Below are 20,239 nucleotides of genomic sequence, written 5' to 3' on the forward strand. Positions count from 1 at the left end.
AGATATTCCAAACAAAGCAACAAGATAAATCTTCAGAAACTAACTCTAATAAGATGTAGATATATATTGACAAAAAATTTAAAATAACTCTTATAATTATGCTCAACAAAATCAGAATAACACAGGAACAAAGGATAAATTTCAATGAAAAGATAGGAAATACTTAAAAAGTACTAAACAGAAATCATGAAAATGAACAATACAATAATTGAACTAAAAAAAATACTATGTGGGTTCAAGGGCAGACTAGATGAAGGAAAAGAAAAAAGTAGTGAACTCAAATATAACTCACTGGAAATTATGTAGTCAGAGGTGAAAAAAAGAATAAAAAAGAATAAAGAAATGTTAAGGATTTATGGGACATCATCAAATTGTCCAATATACACATTATGGGAATAGGGGAAGATGAGAAACATCATTCAAAGAAATAGTGGCTAAAAACTGCCTAAATTAGAAGAAGGAAATGGACTTCCATTTCCAGAAAGTAAAAATAACATTAAATAAGATGAATACAAATAAATCTACACATTGTAATTAAAGTGCCAAAAATCAAAGACAAAGAGAATTTTTAAAGCACAAATATATGTGACTTGTCATATATGAGGGAACTCCCCTACCCTCATAAGTTTATAATAGGATTTTACATCAGAAACCTTGGAGGCTACAAGGGTATGGGATAATATATTTGAAATGATGAAAGAAAAATACTTCCATTTAAAAATACTATATAGGCTTGGCGCCCATAGCTCAGAGGTTAGGGCACTGGCCACACACACCATGGCTGGGGGTTTGAACCCAGCTCAGGCCTGGTAAACAACAATGACAACTACAACAAAAAATGTGTTGTCACAGATGATTTTAGTCCCAGCTACTTGGGAGGCTGAGGCAAAAGAATTCCTTAAGCACAAGAGTTTGAGGTTGCTGTGAGCTGTGACACTACAGCACTCTACTAAGGGAAACATAGTGAGACTCTGTCTCAAAAAAATAGAAAAAGAAAAAATTAAAAATACTATACAAAGCAAAATTGTCATTCAAAAATGAGAGGGAGAAAGACTTTTCTAGACATAATAAGGCTGAGAGAATTTCTCACTGCTAGAGCTGCCGTATAAGAAAAATGCTAAAGGAGTTCTTCAAATTGAAACAAAAGGACAGTAAGGGGTAACATAATTTCATAAGAAAGTATAAAAATTATTATTAAATGTAAATCTATAGAAAAATACAGAATGTTATTTTACTGTAGCAAAAGGGGTAAATCACTGTTCATTTTAATGTAAAAGTTAACAAACAGAAGTATTAAACGTAATTCTAACTAAAAACATATTGATAAAAACACAGTACAAATAGATATAAATTTTGACATCAGTAAAGTCTGAGGGTAGCAAAAGTGAAGAGTTTTCTATGCTATTGAAGTTAAGTTGATATTAGCTTAAAATGGACCATGAAAATTATACTTTATATAATCCTCATGGTAACCACAGAGGAAACATGTACAGAATTATACTAGAAAAAGAGAAAAGAATCTAAGCATATTAATTAAAAAACTCACAATAAAGGCTTGGGGCCTATTGCTCAGTGGTTAGGGCACTGGCCACATACACCAGGGCTGGCAGGTTTGAACCTGGCCCAGGTCTGCTAAGCAACAATGACAACAACAACAACAAAAATAGCCGGGCATTGTGGCAGGCACCTGTAGTCCCAGCTACTTGGGAGGCTGAGGCAAGAGAATCATTTGAGCACAAAAGTTTGAGGTTGCTGTAAGCTGTGATACCATAGCATTCTACCGAGGGTGACATAGTGAGACTCTATCTCCAAAAAAAAAAAAAAAAAAGAAAGAAAGAAAGAAAAAAAGAAGGAAAAGAAATCAGAATGTTTACTGCAGCACAATTCATAATCGCCAGGTCATGGAAGAAGCCCAAGTGCCCATCAATCCACGAATGGATCAATAAACTATGGTATATGTACACCATGGAATACTATGCAGCCCTAAAGAAAAACAAAGACTTTACCTCCTTCATGTTTACATGGATGGAGCTGGAAAATGTTCTTCTTAGCAAAGTATCACAGGAATGGAGGAAAAAGTATCCAATGTACACAGCCCTTCTATGAAACTAATACATACTTCTCAAATGAAGGAAACAACTTAATTCTAGCCCAAGAATATGGGGAGGGGGTGGGGAAGGGGAGGGAAGAAGGGTGGCTGGGTGGTGGGAGGTTAACCGGAAAGATCATCTATATTTCTGTCTAACAAGGGTACAAGTGAACTTTTCTAGAAATAGAATGTAAATGTTTTGACACAATGACTATGCAAATTACATGAAATCTATGTGAACCAGCTTGATGAAAGTGTTTCAAAATGTATGTGAAAACACTACACTGTACTCCCTGTTTGCATTAATGTATAGAGCTATCATTTAATAAAAAAAAATAATAAAAATAAACAAAAAAAAAGAAAAGAAAAGAAATACAAAAAACTGATAGCAAGAAATAATTGGTTTCTGGTTATATAATTATTGATAAAGATTTACTAATGCAACATTGTTCTCTGTCTTGTTATTTTGTCTATTTCTTGCTATCAGTTTTTTTTTTTTTTGTATTTTGTCAAGTGAATCTTTCTAAAAGCAGAGTATGAATGTCTTAACTCAATAACTAAGAAAATGACATGAAGGCTACGTTAACCAGTTTGATGAGAGTATTTCAAATTGTATATGAAAACACCATACTGTACCCCATGACTGCATTAATGTACACGGCTATAATTTAATAAAAAAATAATAATTCTATAATTGGAAAATAACTAAACTCCACAGTTAAAAAACATAGAATGACTAGATGTTTAAATAAATAAGATTCAACCACATACCGTCTGCAATAGACTCACTTTACGTCTGAGGACACACATAGTCTGAAACTAAAGGGACAGGAAAAGGTATTCCATGAAAATGGTGACCAAATGAGAGCAGTGGTTGCTATGTTTACATCAGACAAAATAAGCATTATGTCAAAAGTTGTTATAAGACACAAAGAAGGACATTATAAGGATGAAAATATCAATTAACCAGGAAGATATAGCAATTATAATTTATATGCACTCAACATTGCAACACCTAAATATACAAAGCAAATGTCAAAAGAACTGAAGTTAGAAATAGAAAAAAAAGAAGTACTTCAACACCTCACTTTCAATAATGGATAGGACTAACAAATAATCAACAAAGAAACAGTGGATTTTAACAACACCATACACCAAGTAGACCTGACAAACATGTATGGAATTTTGAATCCAACAATACACAATTTAAATTTTCTGCTCACATCAAACATTCTCTAGGATTGAAATACACTAGATTACAAAAATGTCTCAACAGAGTTTAAAAGATTAAAATCCTATAAAATATCATTTTTGGTCAAAATGGAATGAAACTAGAAATAAAAGACAGAAGGAAAACTGGGAAATCCACAGAAATTGAACAATACATTTTTGAAAAACCAGTGGGCCAAAGAGGAAACCAAAAGAGAAATTAGAGAATATCTTGAGACTATTCCTTAAACATAAAGAAATTCCTTAAACATAAAGAATATCTTGAGAATATTCCTTAAACATAAAGAAAAAGTGCAGCATTCCTTAATTTATGAGATGCAGCAAAAGCAGTACTATAAGGGAAAATTCAGAGCAATACTACCTACATTAAAAAAGAAAGATGTCAAATAAATAACTTTATACCTCAAGGGACTAGAAAAAGTACAAACTAAAACTAGTTTGTAAAAGGAAGGAAATTATGTAGATTAAAGCAGAAATATAAAATAGAGACTAGAAATACAATAGAAAAATCAACAAAACTAAGAGTTGGCTTTTAGATAAGATAAACAAAATCAACAAACCTTTAGCTTGACTAAGAAAAAAAGATGATTGAAATAAATAAAATTATAAATGAAAGAGGACACATTACAGCTGATGGCTGCAGAAAAAATAAAACCACTTTGAGATATCATGTAACTCCAGTAAAAGTAGCCTACATCACAAAATCCCAAAACTACAGATGTTGGTGTGGATTTGGAGAAAAGGGAACACTTCTGTGCTGCTAGTGGGAATACAAACTAGTACATTCCTTTTGGAAAGAAGTTTGTAGAACACTCAGAGATCTAAATGTAGACTGATCCTGCAATTCCTCTACTAGGTGTATATCCAAAATACCAAAAATCATTTGGCAACAAAGATATATGTGCCAGATTGTTCATTGCAGCTCAGTTCATAATAGCCAAGTCATGGAAGAAGCCCAAGTGTTCATCAACCCATGAATGGATTAATAAAGTGTGGTATATGTGTACCATGGAATACTATGCAGCATTAAAAAAGATGGAGACTTTACCTCTTTTATGTTTACATGGATGGAGCTGGATACTTTACTTCTTAGTAAAGTATCTCAGGAATAGAAAAAAAAAATCCAATGTAGGGTGGCACCCGTGGCTCAAGGAGTAGGGCACTGGCCCCATATACTGAAGGTGGCAGGTTCAAACCTGGCCCTGGCCAAAAACTGCAAAAAAAAAAAAAAAAAATCAATGTACTCAGTACTACTATAAAACCAATTTATAATTACTCACACTTTCATATGAGAGATGAATCACAACTATAGGCCAGGATGAAGGAGGGAAAGAGAAAAGGATGGGAAGGGAGGGGAGTGGTTCTACAGAGGGAGGGTTAATGGTGGGACCACACCTATGACATATATATTGCAAGGGTACAAGTCAAATCTATCAAGTATACAACACAAATGTCTTAACACTGTGATTAAGTCAATGAGGTGAAAGTATGTTAATTAGTAAGATGTAAGCACTCCAATTTGTACAAATAATCGACACATTGAATCCCACAAAGGCATAAATGTATTCATGATCTATGTATTGATGACTTAATAAAAAAGAGAATAATATGAATAATTATACACCATCAAACTTGATAACTCAGAAGAAATGAATACATTTCTAGAAATACATGCCAAGTCCCTTGCCCCCAGGATTTGAGTGGGTAGCTGGGGGACTGGGGAATGGGGATGGGGGTGGGGAGGTTTAAGAGCTGGACTGGGAAGGCCAAGGAGTCCACATGGGTAGATCTAATGAGATAAAACTGTGGGGGTCTAAGACATGGCAAACTGGAGAACCTATCCCTCTCACCCTCAGGGCAGCTTCACTGTAGACTAGGGGGAGTCCTCTTGTGGGGAAGCTCCAAGACTATGGTGCCATAGCTATAGAGTGGAGTATGCTCTCCAGTGGGGAGATTTCCAACAGGAACATAGCAACTGAATGCAGTTTGCACTCAGGTAGGGAGGATCCCAGCTTTCATTGCCTTAGCAATCCAATGGAATGTGGTCAGGACCTGAGGGCAGGGGCAACACAAGAGGGGAAGACCTCACTCCGCAGAACCAGTCTGGGAAGTGGGAGCCCTCCCTCAAAAGTAGCTTTTCAAGCTTGGAGAGCTTGCCTCAACTCTCTTCCCAGTGGCTTCCCCTAACTCCTGGGAAGATAACCTCTGAGTCCTGACAAGGTTTTGAAAAGTCTTGGAGATTCACACATACCTCACCTCATCCCCCCACCCACCTCTGCTGAGGGGGACATAAGGCAACCCACTTGGAGCTAGATAAGACCCTCTCACAGCCTGAGTTTTTCAGGTGCTCCAGCTGAGGGACTAGAGCTCATCACAGGCACAAAAAAAAAAAAAAAAATACTCTGCTGCAATTGGCTTTCCCCTGCAAGCATCAACCACTGACAGGCAGAACAACACCATAGCTCAGTATAGCATCTCATTCAAATCAGGGTGTGGCTGATTTTTACACACAAACATCACTGCCCATCTCAGAGATTAAACTGGGGGGTCCAATACAATTTATACTGCTTTGAAGAGGGGAAGATAGAAGCAATACAAGGGCACAATGCTTTTTATGAAAGAAACAAAAGTTACAAGCATCTTTATCTGAGAGAGGTCTCCCTCTGCTAAGGCAGATCTTTGGTTTGATCAAGTACGTGCTCAGAGTCTGTTCAGAAGTGTTCTACTGGAGAGCAGAGGCAGCAGAGAGCTGGTGCCTGCCAAGCCTATGGTTCTTCTACTGATGCCATCTTGGCTGATCTGTTGCATGGAGATAGATCTGCATTAGACCCAGCCTCCCAACAATAGTTTTTGCATCACCACTGCCAAGCTGGAGAGGGAACTAATGCTCCCCTGTGTAATGCCCTGTGTAGTGCCTTGGGGGCCAGAAACAGTTCTTGGGAGACAAACAAAGCAGGAGCCCTAGATGCCATGGGCACCACTTGGGAAGCCTGGGATGACTGCATTAGTGGAGTCTAGGTATGGGGAGAGAACCTGGGCTGAACAGCAACAGTACCCTACCTATACAGACCCTAGGCCATTGAGACTGTGTGACAGGGTGTCAGCAGTCCCCATTGCAATGGAATAGCACCCCATAATGGTGACACTGTCCCTCAAATTCCCAGAGCCATCTCTGCATTTTTTGTTGCCTCCAAGTCTGAAATTCTATCCCTGTAATTCCAGGGCACTTGTGGGACCTACAACTCTACCCTGAGACTCCAGAATTGTGCCTGGAAACCAAAACCACACTAGTGAGTCCATACTAATACTCTGGGCCAGCAGAACTTCCCTGAGGTCCAATACTTCACTCAGGATCCCACATCTCTGAACATACATCACTCCTGGGCTCAGTTCAAGACAGTCCCTAAAAAAATGAGAACAGCTGTCTTGCAATCCTCATAACCCAGAGGTGAGAGAATGGGGGCCGGATGAGAGGAAATTGGCAAAATAGCCCTGGCATCATGATCCAACAAAACAGTTCATACCTGCACAACAGAGCTATAGTAGTTGACCCCACTCACTACATTTTGGAAATTGCCAAAATGACAGAAGAGGAATTCAGAATATGGATGGCAAATAAGATGAATGGAATCAAAGAGAAAGTTGAAAACCAACAAAAATAATTACAAAAAAATATTTCAGGAAATCAGGGGAAAAATGAAAAAGATATATAAAAAAGATATAAGAGAACTTAGGGAAATGAAAGAGTCATTTATAGAATTTCAAAATGCAGCAGAAAGATTTAAAAACAGGCTAAAGAGAAAAAATAACATTAGAGCTTGAAGACCATTCTCTTGAGATAATTCAGTCATTCAAAAAGGCAGAGACGAATATAAAAGTGACTAAATAATCACTGAGAGATTAGTGGGACTATGTTAAGTGAAAAAATATTCATATTCTAGGTATCTCTGAGAGAGAAGAATAAAGAACTAAAAACATGGAAAACCTATTTGAATAAATAATTGAAGAAAACTTCCCTGGCATTGCAAGAAATTCAGACATACAGATAGCCATTGAACACCAGGAAGATTCATAGCAAATAGATCACCTCCAAGACACAAAGTAATTGACTTGGCAAAGTCACTATGAAGGAGAAAATTCTTCAACCATCAAAATGAAAATATCAAATAAATTACAAAGTAAAATCCATCAAATTAACTATAGACTTCTCAGTGTAAACCTTACAATCTAGAAGGGATTGGGACTCCATTTTCAATCAACTTAAACAGAAAGATTGCCAGCTTAGAATTTTGTATCTTACAGAATGAAGTTTCACAATCAGCAAAGAAATTAAGTCTTTTCAAGACAAGCAAAAAGTGAGGAAATTTGTCCTGACCAGACATGCACAAGGACAGAACTCATCCTAGGAAAGGGGCTACTTAACTTATTGCTGAATATCATTATGGTCACCTTTGAAGTACTCCCCTTGAGATGTTACGCACCAAAGCCAGCACCTAGTCCATCCTTCAAAGCAATTTTGGGACTCTTTTTCTGGATAGCCATCACCGCAGTCATTGTATTATCCTTGATATCTTGAGTGTCATCAAAATGTTTTCCTTTCAGTATTTCCCTTATCTTTGTGTAAAGAAAAATCACTGGGAGCCACACCAGATATGTAGAGAAAGTATTTCAGTACAGTTATATGTTTACAGGCTAAACTTCCCTCAGAGACACTGTTGTTTGAGCTAGTGCATTGTTGTGATGCAAGAGCCATGAGTTGCTGTGAAAAATTCAGGTCATTTTATCTAATTTCTTTATGCAACATTTTTAGCACTTCCAAATAGTAGACTTAGCTAATTGTTTTTCCATTTAGTAAAAATTCACAATGAACAATCCTTCTGACATCAAATAAAAGTTAACCAACGTCATTTTGACTCTTGATTTGGACTGACAGAACTTTTTTGGATGTGAAGAATTATCTGACTTCCATTGTGCATTTTGATGCTTTATTTCAGGGTTGTATTGGTATACTTATGTCTCATCAACAATAATAACACAGCCAAAAATATGATTTTGCCTTTTAAAGTTCTTGGTAAACTTTGACTCTGCTTTGCTATTCATTGCTGAACTCCTTCAGGTACATTTTTGTACACACCTTTCTCATGCCAAGATTTTCAGTTAATATTTTTCTAACTCTTTCTCTATTAATGTTTATATGGTTTGCTATGCTTCTCATAGTCAGCTGATGTTTTGGATGCATAGTTCAAAAAATATTTGTAATTACAAAATATTGTAATTTTGTTTTCATCAGTTCTGCTCATTACTGGCCACTCAGACTTCTCTCCATCAGTGACAATTTAATCCTCTCAGAAAAACGTTTAATCCATTTGTACACTGCTACTTTCTTCAGTGCATTATCCTCATATACTTGGACTAACATGTTCCTTATTTCATTTCCATTCTTGCCAAGTTTAACAATAAATATATGAACATTTGTTCATTGCTTTAATTCAAGCTCTGACATCTTTGTGAAGGCAAGGCACACAAAATATTCAAGAACAATAATGAATGCCACTCAGCAAGACCTTGCCACACATACACACAAATATGCCCCCAAGATAGGGGTAGATCAAGATTATGAAACATTGCTGAATTGTTTGTACAGTGCTGATGAATGTTAGCAAACTGAAATGTCAGACCTTGTACACAAAGCAGCACAAAAGATACTCACCAATGTAAATTCACCCAATCTCCCCCCAAATTCACAATTCCTATAACACAATAGAACAAAAGATAAAACAAAGCAATAAGGACCACCCAACAGGATAAACAGACCAACATCCCACACATCAGTGCCATCAATCTTTTTTTAAATTTCAGATTAATATGAGGGTACAAACAATTAGGTCACAATGTTTTCTTTTGTTAGGTAAAGTCCCTCTTATAATTGCATCCCACTTCCAGGAGCTCTGCCATCTACCCCTACATTGTGCCCATCAGGTGGGAGCACACCCATCCCCCTTCCTCTGCCCCTTTCTCCCTCTTGTTTCCCTTCTGCCCAAAGTGAATCAAATTGAGAGTTTCCCTTATATGGGCCTGTATCAGTTCCTCTATTGGTTTCATATTAGTATTGAGTACACTGGATACTTCCTTTTCCATTCCTGTGACACTTTATTAAGAAGGATATATTTCATCTCCATCCAGGTAAATACAAAAGATGAAAAATCTCCATCTTTTTTATTGCTGAATAGTATTTGTCACAGTTTATTAATCCATTCATAGGTTGATGGGGACTTAGGTTGTTTACACATATCAATGATTGTAAACTGAGCTGCAATAACAATCCAGTGCAAATGTCCTTATGATAAAAGTCCCATGTGTTTATTTTTATTGTTGTTGTGATTACCAATTAAGTCTTCTTCATAAAATCTTTCCCCAGGCCAACATGGTTAAGAGTTTTTCCTCTGCTTTCTTCTAGAATTTTTATCATTTCATGTCTCAGATTTACATATTTTATCCATCTTGAGTCCATTTCTGTAAGTGGTGAAAGGTGCAGGTATAGTATCAGTCTTTTACATGCAGTTATCCAGTTCTCACAGCACAAATGAAAGCATGAATGATTATAAATTGGTTATATAGTAGTACTGAGTACATTAGATATTTTTTCCATTCCTGAGATACTTTACTAAGATGAATATTTTTCAGCTCCATCCATGTAAACATAAAAAAGATAAAGTTTCCATTTTTTAAGGCTGCATCATATTCCATGGTATAAATATACCATAATTTATTAATCCATTCATGGGTCAATGGGCACTTGGGCTTCATCCATGACTTGGCAATTATGAATTGAGCTGCAATGAACAATCTGGTGCAAATATGTTTTCTTCCAAGTGATTTTTTTGTCTTTTGGAAATACACCTAGTAAAGGAATTGCAGGATCAAACAGCAGGTCTACATTTACATCCCTGAGTGTTCTCCAAACTTCTTTCCAAAAGGAACATACTAGCTTGCATTCCCACCAGCAATGCAGAAGTGTCCCCTTTTCTCCACATCCATGCCAACATCTGTAGTTTTGGGATTTTGTGACCTGGGCTACTTTTACTGGAGTTAGATGATGTCTCAAAGTGGTTTTGGCTTGCATTTCTCTGATGATTAAAGATAATGAGCATTTATTCATGTGTCTGTAGACCATGCCCCTGTCTTCTTCAGAAAATCTTCTGTTCATTTCTCTTGCCCACAATGAAATGGGATCACTTGTTCTTTTCCTATTAATAAGTTTGATTTGTCTGTGGATTCTGGTTATTAGACCTTTGTCAGAAATATAACCTACAAAATTCCTCTCCCAGTCTGAGTGCTGTCTACTTGCTTTACATAGTGTTTTCTTGGCCGTGCAGAAGCTTTTTAGTTTGATCAAATCCCAGTAATGTATTTTTGATATTGCTTCAATTGCCTGGAGGGTTCGCCTCACAAAGTATTCTGACAAGCCATTTTTTTCAAGTGTTTCCTTTGCACTCTCTCCAAAAATTTTTATAGTGTCATGTCTTAAGTTTAAGTCCTTTAACCAGTGAGATTCAATTTTTGTTAGAGGAGAAAGGTGTGGATCCAATTTCAGTCTTCTACAAGTATCAGGCCAATTCACCCAGCACCATTTGTTAAATAGGGAATCTTTCCCACAATTTATATTTTCGGTAGGCTTATCAAAGATCAAATGACAATAATTGTCTGGGTTAAACCTTTGGGTTTCTATATTTTGTGCCAGTACCATGCTGTTTTGATCACTATAGATTTATAGTGTAGTCTGAATTCTGGAAGCATGATACTTCCTAATTTGTTTTTATTTCTGAGTAATGTTTTGGCTATTCGAGACTTTTTCTATTTCCATATAAAATGAGGTACAAATTTTTCTAGATCTTTGAAGTATGACAGAGGTACCTTAATAGGGATTGCATTAAATCTATAGATTGCTTTCAGAAGTACAGACATTTTAACAATGCTGATTTTTCCCAGCCATGAGCGTGGTATATTTTTCTGTTTGTTAACAACTTCAGCTATTTCTTTCTTTAGAGTTTCTTAGTTCTATTTATAGAGGTCCTTCACCTCCTTTGTTAGATACACTCCCAGATATTTCATCTTCTTTGGCACTATTTTTTTTTATTAGAGACAGAGTTTCACTTTATTGCCCTAGGTAGAGTGCCATGGTGTCACAGCTCACAGCAACCTCAAATTCCTGGGTTTAGGTGATTCTCTTGCCTCAGCCTCCTAAGTAGCTGGGACTACAGGTGCTCACCACAATACCCAGCAATTTTTTGGTTGCAGTTTGGCTGCGGCCGGGCTTGAACCCACCACCCTTAGTACATGGGACTGGTGCCCTACTCACAGAGCCACAGCTGCCACTCTCTTTGTCACTATTGTAAAGAGAATAGAGTCCTTGATTGTTTTTAAACCTTGACTATTGTTGGCATATATAAAGGCTACAGATTTGTGAGTATTGATTTTGTATCCTGAGATGCTGCTGTATTCCTTGATCACTTCTATGAGTTTTGTAGTTGATTCCCTGGGATTTTCCAGATGTATAATCATATAATCTGTGAAGAATGACAGTTTCATCTCCTCTGATCCTATTTGGATACCCTTGATTGCTTTCTCTTGCTGATTGTGATGACTAAGACTTCCATTACAATGTTAAAAAGCAGTTGAGACAATGGGCAATCTGCCTAGTTCCTGATCTGAGTGGAAATGATTTCAATTTTACTCCATTCAACATGATATTGGCTGTGGGTTTGCTGTAGATGGCCTCTATCAGTTTAAGAAATGTTCCTTCTATACCTATTTTCTTAAGCATTCTGATCAAGAAAGGATGCTGGATATTATCAGAAGCTTTTTCCACATCAATTGAGAAAATGATATGGTCTTTGTTTTTTATTTTGTTCATGTGATGTATTATGTTTATAGATCTTCATATATTGAATCATTCTTGGGACCCTGGGATAAAACCCACCTGGTCATGATGTATAATTTGTTTTATACATTGCTGGATTCTGTCTGCTAGGATCTTATTGAATGTTTTGCATCAATATTCATTAGAGATATTGGTCTATAATTTTCTTTTCTTGTTGTGTCTTTTCCTGATTTGGGTATCAGGGTGATATTAGAATATTACAAAATAGACACAAAATAGACATAGAATGTGTCATAGAATGTGTTGGAGAGTATTCCTTCTTTTTCTATATTTTGGAAAAGGTTAAGTAATATAGGCACTAGTTCCTCTTTAAAGGTTTGGTAGAATTCTGATGTGAAGTCATCTTGTCCCGGGATTTTCTTTTATGGGGAGATTTCTTATAATTGATGTTATTTCAGAACTTGATATAGGCTTGTTGAACATTTCCAGTTCTTTCTGGTAAGTCTAGGAAGGTGGCATGTTTCCATGTATTGGACTAATTCCTTCAGCTTTTCATACTTCTGAGACTAGAGTTTTTTGTAATATTCATTAGGGATTTTTTTTTTGCAGTTTTTGGCCAGGGCTGTGTTTGAACCCACCACCTTCAGCATATGGTACCAGTGCCCTACTCCTTTGAGCCACAGGTGTCACCCCATTAGGGATTTTCTGAATTTCTAAGGAGTCTGTCATTATTTGGTCTTTATCATTTCTGATTGATGAAATTAGGGATTTTACTCTTTTATTTCTGGTTAGGTTAGCGAAAGGTGAATCTATTTTATTGACCTTTTCAAAACAACAACTTTTAGATTGATTGATCTGTTGTATAATTCTTTTGTTTTGAATTTCATTTAATTCTGCTCTAATTTTGGTTTTCTTTTCTTCTGCTGGGTTTAGGATTGGAATGTTCTTACTTTTCCAGTTTCTTGGGATGTCTCATCAAGTTATTGACTCCCTCTCTTCCCATTCTTTTAAGGAAGACTTGCAACGCTATAAATTTCCCTCTTTGCCTTTGTGGTATCCTAGAGGTTCTGATAATTTGTGTCTTCATTATTGTTTTGTTCCCAAAACTTGGTAATTTCCTTCTTAATCTCATCTATGACCCAGCTATCATTCAGCATGAGGTTATTTAGTTTCCATGATTTTATATGAGTATGCAGATTCCTGTTGTTACTGAGTTCAACTTTTATTCCATGATGGTCCGAGAAGATACAAGGAATTATTTCTATTCTTTTAAATTTGCTGAGGTGATACTTGTCACCTAAGATGTGATCAATTTTGGAGGATGTTCCATGGGCTGATGAGAAGAATGTGTGTTCAGCTCTGTTAGGATGAAACGTTCTATAGATGTCTGTTAAATTCAATTGTTGAATGATTAAGTTTAAATATATAATTTCTTTGCTTAATTTCTTATTGGAGAATCTATCCAACACTGTCAAAAGGGTATTAAAATCTTCAACTACTATGCTGCTGGAGGAAATCAAGTTGCTCATGTCTGTTAGAGTCTTGCTTATAAATTGAGACACATTCTGCTTGGGCATATAAATGTTAATAATTGAAATTTCATCATGTTGAGTGTTGCCCTTAACAAATATGAAGTTACCATCCTTCTCCCTTAATTTTGTTCATTTAAAGCCTATTATATCTGCAAATAAAATTGCAACACCTGCTCTTTTCTGATTTCTGTTTGCCTGAATTATAGATGACCATCTCTTTACCCTGAGTCTATGTTTATCTTTTAAGGTAAAATGAGATTCTTACATGCAACAGATATCTGGCCTGAGTTTTTCTATCCACTCAGCCATCCTTTGCCTCTTTAGAAGACAATTTAAGCCATTCACATTAATTGAGAGTATTCATAAGCCTGGTAGTATTTTGAGTATGGAGTTTTTCAAAAGTCCAATGGACATTTTTTACTCCTTTTGCCACTGTGGAAGTTGGAGTTTGATCAAAAATTTCTGAGTGAGTTTACTTTGATGATAGAAGGTTGTGCTGGTCATTATGGAGGATAGGTCTGAAAATATCTTGGAGAGCTGGTTTAGTTATGGCAAATTTCTTCAACATGTGAATGTCATTAAAGTATCTAATTTCTCCATCATAATTGAAACTCAGTTTAGCTGGATACAGAATCCCGGGTTGAAAATTATTTTGCTTGAGAAGATTAAAGTTTGATTACCACCCTCTTCTAGCTTGAAAGAGAGATCTTCAGTCATTAAAATATTCATCCCCTTGTAGTTTATGGTTTTTTTATATCTGGCTGCCTGCAGAATTTTGTCCTTCATATTATCTTGGCGAAATTAATTATAATGTGTCTGGGAGATGGTTTATTTGGGTTCAGTCATGATGGGGTCCTGAAACTGTCTGCTTTCTAAATTTCAGAATCTCTTGATGTGTTTGGGATCTTCTCCTCAATGAATTCTTGCAGTAGAGCATCTGTGCCTTTCAAAGCAACCTTGTCACCTTCAGGAAGCCCTATAAGGTGAATATTAGTTTTCTTCAAACTATACCAGAACTCTCTAAGAGAATGATCTGTTTTTGATCTCCACTTCTGTTCCTCTTTGAACATCTGGGAGCATCAAAAGCTTTTTCTTCAATGTCAGAGATCCTTTCTTCTGCCTGCTCTATTCTGTTACTGAGGAATCCTACTGTATTTTTCAGATCTCTGAGGGCTGTAAGTTCTTGCCTCAATGTGTCACAATCTGTGGTGATTTTGTATTTGAATTCTTGAGACAACTTTTGAATTACTCCTTGAAATTCTAATTCCATCTTTACCTACATTCTGTTGATCTTATTTGCCATCCAAATTCTGAACTAATTTTCTGATATCTCAGCCATTTGTTTTAACAATGATATCATCTACTGTGTCTATTTTGTCATTTCTTGGGGCAGTTGATCTATTCTGATTATTCATGTTGCCAGAGTTTTTTTGCTGATTCTGCCCCATGATTATTTTTCACTGTTTGGCTTGATGAGCAGGTAAGGTGAAATTGAATTGGGGGTTCCTCGAGTAGTGGTTAACCTGCCCTTTGCCAAGGATCTGGGACTGGTGACTGTAGCTTTCTTCCCTACAGCTTTTCAAAGGACCCATACAGTATTACAGTCTGAAGCTCAGGGGACCTGTGTGGTGTGGTGGCATTAGGTGGCCACAATACTCTGTCTTATATTCAGGTGGTCTTGGGCTGATCCTAGTGGATCAGTGACGCTGGGTTTAAATCTCAGCTGTGGAGAAATACAAGCATGTAAGACACACCACCCCCACAGGCAACAACTTGGAGAGGAAAATCAGCCCTTCTTATTGACACAAAAACAATGTACCACCCGAGAGGGTCCTTGGGTGAGTGGCCCAGGTCAAGAGTTCTAAACCAATTGATCCAGTCCATACCTACTCTCAAGTGGGAGAGTTCAAAAGGTCTCCAGCAACTATATAGCAGAGGTCTACTGGCTGCTCAAATGTGGCTCACTCCAGTGATCTGTGGATTCCAAAAGGCCTGTGCAGTAATATATTTGGACTAGAGGAGCTGGTATCTCTTTCCCCACCTTGCACCTATTTCATGCCCAGTCACTTGTAACCCCACAGGGCTATGGTTCTGCTCCCTCTAATAAGCAGATATGCCAGGAATTTGAGACTGCCAGAGTCAAAGGAAAGTCAGTGCCCCCTCATCCTGGCCACCACCCTCTGCCACCAGCCAGGTGGGGAAGCTGAGACTTGCCTGCCTCAGGTACTCAATGGCAACTGGGGAGTATTTCACCTGAGCTCAATCTGAACCTCAGGATAACAAGTCAGCAAATGATTTTCTCCCTCGGCCACCATGCCTTTGCCCCAGCCACTCTGCAGCAGTGATATCCCTATAGGGTGAGGTCTGGCTTCTTCTGGCAGTCCTCAGAGTTAAGGAGGTGTCTCCCCAAGATTTGACCCCAGCAAGTTCACTCTACTGTTACTGAATCTTCATGGGAGGTGTCCTTGTGCAGCTCCCAGGTGGCTCCCATGGCCAGAGACTTGGCTGTAGCAGTTGCTCTGGGAGTGTGGGGTACAGGGCTCCAGCATCAGGGCAGGGTATATGGCACACGATTCTGCCAGGGCAAAGTGCCTGGTGGCTCTGGCAGGGCAAATGCACTGTGGCTCCTCTGGGCAGGGCTTGGGGCTCACAGCTCTGGCAGGGTGGGGCACATGGCTTTGGCAGTGAGGCTCTGCCTCGGTGGGACAGAGGTCAGGGCTATGACAGGGTGAGGTGGGGTGCACTCAGTTCTGGCAGGGCAGGGCTATTGGCTCGCAAGTCTCCTCTTGCAGCTGATTTGCACTTTTGCAGAGCCATGTCCTGCAGCCTCCCCTCTTTGTCTGGTCTCACTGTTACAGTGAGCTTTTCTACTACAGCCCTTGCAGTGCCTGGACCTGGCAATGAATCGTAGACATTCTGATCCATGCAGAGGTTAGGCTTCTGGACCATCAGACAAGGAGGAGTGTGGACTAGAAGTTCAAAATGGCAAGGAAAATGTTAGTTCAACTTTCATGCCTGGGAAGAGAGTACATATGGTCACAGTAGGGTCCCTCTGGAGAAGTACTCCCCACTTTCTGCAACTCTTTCCTGTGGTGTGAGACAAGAGGTCTTCAGTTCACTGCTCACCTGTGGAAAACCTACAGCAAGCCAAAATGAAAAAAAAAAAAAAACACTCTTGGGGGAGGAGGCAGATGCTTTTCCTTTGGGATGAGTTTTCTACCTGAAATTTGCTTTCTTGGAGTCACAGCTTGCTTCAGCAGAGGTGACATGTAGTTATCACTCTCTCTCAGCTCAGCTCCAAGTCTTCAGCATTGTTGGGTACTTTCTGGTCATGATCCTTCCCTTTGGATGGGATTTTCTGTGGAAAGCTGGCTCCAGTCACCCATCTTGTCACTCTTCCCTGGCGTTTAGTTTTTGTGTGTGTGTTGTATCATTGTCTGGTTTTGGTATTGGGGTAGTGCTCACTTCATAGAGTGTGTGTAGAAGCATTTCTTCCTCCTCAATTTTTGTATAGTTTGAGTAGGATTGATATTAGTTTTTATATAAATATTTGGTAAAATTCAGCAGTAAAGCCTTCAAGCCCTGGGTTCTTTTTTCATATGGACTTTATATTATTGCTTTATATCATTATTTGACATTGCTTTATTCAGGTTTTATATTTACTTGTGGTTCAATCCTGGTATATTGTATGTGTCCAGGAGCTTGCCCATTTCTTATAGGTTTTCCAATTTATTGGCATATCTTTGCTCATAGTATCTCTAATTCTCCTTTGACAATTTGGGATATCAGTTGTCTTGTCCCCATTTTTGTCTCTAATTTTATCTATTTAGGTGTTTTCTATTTTTTCTTAGTATAGTAAGAGGGTTTTTTTTGTTGTTTATCTTTAAACAAAACATTTTTTCTTTGATCTTTTGCGTAATTTGTCTCAATTTTATTTGTTTTTGCTCTCATCTTTATAATTTACTTTCTTCAACTAATTTTCAGTTTAGTCTGGTTTTACATTTGATTTCTTTAAGATGCAGCATTATGTTGTTTATTTGAAGTCTTTATACTTTTTTGTTGTAGAAATTTATTACTATGAATTTCTTTCTTAGTACTTCTTTTTCTAGAATTCATAGATTTTAGCATGTTCTGTTTCATTTGCTTTTGCTGAGAATCTTTTTAAACTTTTTGAATTCAGTGGGCTCAAAATGATGGCTTTATTCACTATCTTATAACAATTTTGCATAGTGTATTAAGACTAGAATGTCATTAAAGAAAACTCAATTGCCATGGAGTCTTCCCCAGGCTGATACCTTCAAGTGATTTCCCTACACTTTCTTTGAGGATTTTTATTATTTCATGTCTTAGATTTAGATCTTTTATCCATCTTGAATTGATTTTAGTGAGTGAGGAAAAGTGCAGGTGTAGTTTCAGTTTTTACATGTGGTTATCTGGTTCTCCCAGCACCATGTATTGAATAGGGATTCTTTCCCCCAGTGAATATTCTTGTTTGGTCTATCAAAGATCAAGTGGCTGTTAAGAGGTTTGTTTCATTCTATGGTTTTCTATTCAGTTCCAGATGTCTATGTCTCTATTTTTGTGCCAATACCATGCTGTTTTGATCACTATGGCCTTATAGCACAAGCCTAAAGTCTGGTAGGTTGATGGCCCTGGCTTTGCTTTTAATACTAAGAATTACCTTAGCTATGGGGGTTTCTTCTGGTTGCATACAAAATGAATAAATATTTTTTCCAAATCTTAAAATTATGATGTTGATATTTTAATGTGGATTGAATTGACTCTATAGATTGCTTTAGGAAGTATAGATACTTTAACAATGTGAATACTTCCTAGTCATGAGCGTGGTATGTATGGTCTTCCATTTGGTAATATATTCTGCTATTTCTTTTCTTAGAGTTTTATAATTTCCTTTATAGGCTCATGCCTGTGGCTCAAGTGGCTAAGGAACCAGCCACATACACCTAAGGTGGTGGGTTCACATCCAGCCTGGGCCCGCCAAACGACAATGATGGCTGCAACCAAAAAATAGCTGGGCGTTGTAGTGGGCGCCTGTGGTCCCAGCTACTTGGGAGGCTGAGGCAGGAGACTCGCTTGAGCCCAGTAGTTTGAGGTTGCTGTGAGCTGTGATGCCACAGCACTCTACCCAGGGGAACAGCTTGAGGTTCTGTCTCAAAAAACAAAAAATTTCCTTTACAGAGGTCCTTCATCACTTTTGTTAGGTATATTCCTAGGCATTTCATTTTCTTTTAAGCTACTGTGAAGGGAATTGTGTTTTTGATTAGCCTCTCGTCTAGGCTGTTATAGTCACATACAAAAGCTACTTGTGGACATTGTGATTTGTGGACATTGATTTTATATCTTGAGACAATCCTGTATTTTTTGATCACTTCAGTTTAGTCTGGTTTCTAGGAGTCTTGTGGTTGAGTCTTTATGGTTCTCTAAGTATAAAATCATATCGTTGGCAAAGAGTGAGGGTTTGAACTCCTCTGCCTCCATTTTGATGCCCTTTATTTCCTTCTCTTGTCTGAGTCTATTGACTGGAACTTCCAGCACCATGTTGAATAGTAGTGGCAATAGAGGACAACCTTTTCAGGTTCCAGTTATAAGTGGAAAATCTTTCAGTTTTAACCCATTGAGTATAATATTAGCTGTAGATTTGTTGTAATTGTCTTTGCTCAACTTAAAAAATGTGCCACCTACGCCTATAATCTTCAGAGTTCTAATAAGAAAAGGCTGTTGGATTTTATCTAATGCTTTTTCTGCATCTGTTGAGAGGATAATATGATCTTTGTTTTTGCTTCTGTTAATATGTTGAATCACATTTATGGACTTGCGTATGTTAAAACAGTGTATCCCTAGGATGAAACCTACTTGATTACGATGTATAAATTTTTTAATGAGGAGTTGTAATCTATTGGCTAGGAACTTTTAATTTCTTTTTTATTATATGATAGCTGTATACATTAATGCAAACATGGGGTACAGTGTAGTGTTTTTATATACAATTTGAAATACTTTCATCAAGTTGGTTAACATAGATTTCATGTCATTTGCTTAGTCATTGTGTCAAAACATTTATATTCTAGTTCTAGAAAAGTTCACTTGTACCCTTGATAGACAGATATATAGGTGATCTTTCAAGTCACCCTCCCACCACCCTGCCACCCTTCTCCCCTCCTTTTCCCCACCCCCTCCCCATATTCTTGGGCTAGAATTAAGTTGTAGCTTTCATTTGAGAGCTATAAATTAGTTTCATAAAAGGGCTGTGTACATTGGATACTTTTTATTCCATTCCTGTGATACCTTGCTAAGAAGAACATTTTCCAGTTCCATCCATGTAAACATGAAGGAGGTAAAGACTCCATTTTTCTTTAGGGCTGCATAGTATTCCATGGTGTACATATACCACGGTTTATTGATCCATTCGTGGATCGATGGGCACTTGGGCTTCTTCCATGACCTGGCAATTATGAACTGGGCTGCAATAAACATTATGATACAAAC

This window comes from Otolemur garnettii, unplaced genomic scaffold (genome assembly GCF_000181295.1).
Source record: "Otolemur garnettii isolate 467f Iridium unplaced genomic scaffold, OtoGar3 scaffold00370, whole genome shotgun sequence".
Lineage (NCBI taxonomy): Eukaryota > Metazoa > Chordata > Mammalia > Primates > Galagidae > Otolemur > Otolemur garnettii.